The 5,705-nt window shown below is 34.3% G+C and overlaps 1 long non-coding RNA gene across 1 annotated transcript; it reads right to left on the bottom strand.

Annotated features, from left to right (window-relative positions):
• Positions 1-1,488: 1,488 nt before the first annotated feature.
• LOC121413224 lies at positions 1,489-4,674 on the bottom strand. Its single transcript, XR_005969720.1, has 2 exons — positions 4,140-4,674; positions 1,489-2,548 (listed from the first exon to the last, which is right to left on the bottom strand). It is a non-coding gene; the product is annotated as an uncharacterized LOC121413224 (long non-coding RNA).
• Positions 4,675-5,705: the final 1,031 nt, after the last annotated feature.

The following is a 5,705-nucleotide window of genomic DNA, read 5'->3' on the forward strand; positions in this document are numbered from 1 at the left end:
ATTCTTAATGGCGAGTGAGGCTGAGAAAAAAAAACCAATCCAAAACTTGTCTTTTTCTGATTATTATCTAGTTTTCCTTTTATCAAATACTTTAAAAACAAAATTTACAGGAAAATACAAACTATGGGAACCAAAATAAGTTATGATGTTATCGTTATAGTGCAAACTTGTTTTTACATTGCTTAAATTCCTGGACAGATTTACTTATGTCCAATGTAGCCTGCACCAAATGCCACCAATTTTCTGCTGTCAAATTGATCCCCTTCTGTCTGGAAAGCATTCTTTTAGTTCCTTTCAATTTGCTGTACTCCCTAATACTGATGTAGGGGACACCCCTAAATTTATTAACCACCGCAAAACGTTTTCCCCTCAAGTGGAAAGGTTTTGAGCCTTCCTCAAATTCGCACGAATCTAGTTTCTGACGAAAATGGCACCCCACCTCTTCCCGCACCGTCAACCAATTTTTGCCTTTTCTATCATTAGATGCCTAATAAAAAGACAATAACGTTGTACAAACACTGATTAGGCATACATATTGAATACTTTTCTCTTGCATCTTAAACACAAAAACACACACAAAAAAATCTAATAAAAAATAATAATTATTGACACTTACCACCAATGTTTGGAATCTCAGAGGAGGCGATGGTTTGACCGGTCTCTGCTCAGTCGGTTAACTCTGGAAACTCATAGGGCAAAGGCTGTTTCTCTATTGACTTTTCATGCCAGTGTCTATGGGTGTGCTACTCCTTTCCTTATGGCTACTTTAGTCTCTACAGGCTTTTCATCCAGGGAGCCGTTTCATAAAGCTGTTCATAAGTTAAGAGCGACTTTAAGAACGACTGGTGATCCTTACTTACGCGCTAAACCATCGCCAATTCAATATACCACTTACCGCAAGAAGGGATCACCAGTCGTTCTTAAAGTCGCTCTTAACTTACGAACAGCTTTATGAAACACCCACCTGGTTCCTTTAGTTGCTGCATACATTCTTCGGCATATTCTGTAAGCACCTCTGGTCTCTCTAGCTCGGTGTGTATTTCCTTTATTGTTTCCATATCGAATGTCTTGAAAATTAATTTCCAGTGTGAAGTAGTATTCTCTTGTTATGATCAGTGCCTTTGACCTTTCTGTAGTAACAAGTATTGGAGCTTTAGGAAATTGGAACAGCTGATCTCCTAATATTTATAGAAAGAGTTGTGTCCTACCTTAATTCTTGCTCGCCAGAGTAGAATGGGATCCAGCCACTCAGATACATTGCACAAATCCCGTGACTAGAAATATTTACACTTAACAAAATCAAATGAATAGAAAAAGGGATAGATGTCACAAAATGTCTCGCGAAGTAATGAGCTCACTAAATAGTGCAGAGAATATAGACTTCGAAGCAGTGGAAGTGACGGTAAGAAGAAAGATTGGAAACTGTAGAGAAATAGGTATGAATTGATCCTCCACAAGATTTGAGTCGTTTTCTTTCCTCTTTCCTGGAAAGACACCAACGTTGACCACATGTTGGAATTTTGGCATTTGTTTTTGGTGTTACAAGCTGTTTCACCTTTATGAAATCCTTATGAGGAAGTAGTTTACTAAGATTTAACAGAAAGGGGGGAGGTTTAGGCAAATTGTGGTACTTAAGCAGTACATATTAAAGCTATTTCAGGTTGCCTATGGCAATTTAACAGCTGGACATTTAATAGTTGGAAGACATAACATCGTCTAATGCAAATCTTCTATTGGCTTGGTAATTTGAGGGATGTAGCTGAGTTTTTTTAAGACCTGTGGATTTTATCAAAAAGTGCTGGGCAGGGAGTAAACTAAATATGGTATCAGTACTTGTAATTCAAATTCTATTCAGGAAAATATCTATGGATATTGTTCAGCTACTACCTTGTACTGGAAATGGAAACAAATACATCCTCGTAGTATGTGATTATGGCACTAGATACACAGAAGCTCTAGTATCTGCTGTACCTTGTCCTTTTGTTGAAGTTTCATGGTTTGCTAATATGTTAAATACGATTTTTAGTAGGGTGAGTATTTTCGACGAAATAATGTCTGACCAGGGGACAAGTGTCATGTTAATCCTCATGTAATAGCTGTGGAAGAGTTTAGGGATTAGGCAGATAGGGACCAGCCTGTATCAGTCTTAGGCCAATGCTCTAGTAGGAAAATGTAATGGCACTCTCAAGGGAATGATAAAGAAAGCCATTTTGAGTAAAATTAAGGTGACCTGGGATTAAGTCATCTCATACATTAGATTGGGTCACCTCTTGTTATACAAAGTTATTCAACTTATCCTGTTATGTCACTATCGTATTTATAAAGTGAACGTAATATAAGACAATGATAAGGAGTGGTGTTACCAGTACTATAGCGGATCTAATTCTCATTCAATTTCACGACCATGTCGGTGAACAAACGTCATTCTGGTCTGTCTGTTCCTTTAGCCACTTGTTTGATTTCATATAGATTGTGTATTGTTGTGTAGTTGCAGGAGTACATTCCCGTTGTACAATACATGCTCAGCTCGCCCTTCGCAATAGATAAGCTGAAAATAAAAAGTGAACATACTAGAAGGTGATTATTTTATAAAATTGCTTTCTGTATTCAAATAAATAATTTTACTAATAAAGTAGAGCAAAATGCTATTATTCACAATGTCATAACCAAAATTCGGAAGATATGTACAAAAACATTTCTTTGATGACAACTTGTTTGTACACTAGCAAACAACTTGAGAATAATGTTTAAACATTATTATATTGAAGTAAGTCATGAATCTATGAATATTAAATGAAACAGATAAAATATTATAAAACAATTGTAATATTTAAATTACAATTAGTCACTTTAGTACATGAATAAGAAAAGGAGAAGTAGACAGAAATAAGTTAATAGCTGTACAACAATGTAACATATAACTTGAAAATCGAATGATGATTAAAAAAAAGGGTTTAAATATCATAAGTTGCTGAGCTAAGTAAACTTCTTAATTGAATTTATTGTTGTGGATCTATATTTTTAACTTTTGGAGCAAGCTTTGAAACAGTAGCTTATGCTATATGGACTCTTTTATCTGACATTGACATGTTGATGCGAGTCTTTGTATGTCGACATATTAGACACACTGACAACATAACACAGTGTTTACAATGTGTTCATGACTGGAAAACACGCTGTGTACACGTGCATCAAAAAGGTCTTTTAAATTAAGCCTAGTAGTCATGTGAAAAACTAATAACACTAAAAAATTCATTATGGGACCTTATAAATGAAAATGTTGTGTGACGTACGTGGAACAACAATGTCCCATATATACGGCATGCAACATTTAAAAGGACAAGTGCACCCAAACAAAATGCTGTTTTGAAAAAAAAAAAGATTCAACGAGCATAACACTGACAATTTCATCAAAATTGGATGTGCAATAAGAAAGTTATGTCATTTTAAAGGATTGCTTCATTTTACAAAAGCAGTTATATAAACGAGACAGTTACATGCAAATGAGAGTTGATTATGTCACTCACTCACTATCTCTTTTGTTTTTTATTGTTTGAAATCTGAAAATCTGATTTTCTTGTACTTGTCATGTAAAATGAAGTTTTATTCTTCCTTGAACACATGGAATTCTATTATTTTTCACATTTTGTGCTTCAGGCAAGGAGATTTTAATCATCATATTCGAAAAATCGAAATATTGTATACTTCAAACAATAAAACAACAAAAGAAATAGTGGGTGAGTGACATTGCTAATTTTCTCATTTGGATGTAATTGCCTTCTTGATGTAATTAGTTTGTTAAAAATAAGCGAAACTTCAAAATGTCATAACTATGGTATTTTACATCCGATTTTAATGACATTTTCAGCAATGTGCTGGTGTAATTATTTTCTATGGATTCAAATCAACATTTGTTGAGGTGAACTTGACCTTTAAATAGTAATGAACGTATAGATTACATATTTCTGTTTGTTGTCATTTTTTTTCAGGTCTATCCAGTAGTATTTTGATATTGCCACAAAGGAAATTAAAGTTAGTTGTTACTCTAGTCTGCAGGTTAAAAACAATTATGAAAATGCTTAATTTTTTTAGCTTCAAATCATTTGAGATGAGTTATTAATTTTTACTGGGGTTTATACCTCTGCGTAATGTAGGAAGGTTAGCAAAGAACATATTGTCAGTGACAAACTCGGCAATGGCTGTCAAGGATTGGTGTGAGGAGTCTGGAATCTTGGGTAGGTAGCTTATGATGTCAATAGCGTTATTCCTAAAGGCAAAGAAAAAATATATATTTATAAACAGACATGCAATCAGTATTTCTGAAATCTCCATTTTCTTTTTAAATGTGCACACAGCAATGTTTAGACTATCTTTTTTGCCAGTGTAAGCAAAGATTTGTTTTTGACATGGCTTTTGTAACATAAGGGCAAGTGATTTATTGCTTGCCTGATTTTCTAAATTGTTTGTGCATTTTAGTATATGGAACCAATTGTAAAATGAATATATTCTCTTGCGATAGTTGATAATCTTTGTGTTACAGGCCACTGGTTTCCTTTGTGTGAATACACATACCATTATTTCAAAAGTTCCACACTCACATGAAGAAATGAAACATGTTTTCAGTCCATTCATTCATTATCATTTAGTTTTAACTTTACACTTTTTAGATTTTTTTTGGTAACTAGTCTATGGGATTTGGTCATACCCTTTTTTCACTTTTTTACTTTTGTTTATTTCATTCAGTAATTTACTTCTTTATTTCTATCTGTATGACCACATATCTATCTAATTACTTATCTGTAGACTTATTAATTTATATATTTATGTATCTATTAATGGGCATGATTGGTTCATCACGGATGGACATTTCATTTGATACATTTTGAAAGTTTTGAAGGCTTGTAACAAATTAGGAATAACATGAACAAGGTTCCTTTGTGTTTTAGAGTGAAGGGTAGGACAGTCTGCTGAATGATAAAAGCTTTTGTTGCCATGGTTATTTACAAACATAGGTACCCACGAAATGTGCCATATCACGGACAGACATGATAGAAATGTGGTTTTTAGAATTGTTATTGTTTATATCTAAACAGCTTTACATGGACCCATCATTGTTAATGCAACTAACATTTGGGCATGTTAGCATCTTTGTTCAGCATATTGAATTCTCAACCAATATCAAACTTCTGAGAGAATTGCAAATATTTTCCATCACGGACGGACATCTCGGATGGTCATCATGGACGGTCATCATGGACGGATACAATTAAAATACCATGGGAGTTATGAGAGTTTAATGGTTGAGTTCGCATTGTTGAGGGTAAAACAATAAAAAAAAAATGATAGGAGTCTAGTATGCTCATATCTAGGGTCTTCTTCAAACATGTATGTTTTGGCCATTATCTGTGTGACTAAAAAAATCTCTTAGAATCAAGTCTTAACATAGCATCAAAGCTTTTTCTCCAACCTGACGGCCCAAGTCCTGATCATCGTTGAATATGCAAGTTGTATTGAAATGTTTAGACTTGAGTCTAGAAAATGGAACGTCAAAGTATTTGTCTATATTTTCACCCCATGCCAGCTATAAATATTGGGGTGGTCTAGTGGCCCACCACATTCATTTATACATCCTGTGCAATTTTCGAAAACAACTTCATTAATTGAACCCAGCACTGATTTTACAGCCATGATTATCAGGGGCAGGC

Source organism: Lytechinus variegatus, chromosome 1, assembly GCF_018143015.1.
Source record: "Lytechinus variegatus isolate NC3 chromosome 1, Lvar_3.0, whole genome shotgun sequence".
In the NCBI taxonomy this organism is placed as follows: Eukaryota; Metazoa; Echinodermata; class Echinoidea; order Temnopleuroida; family Toxopneustidae; genus Lytechinus; species Lytechinus variegatus.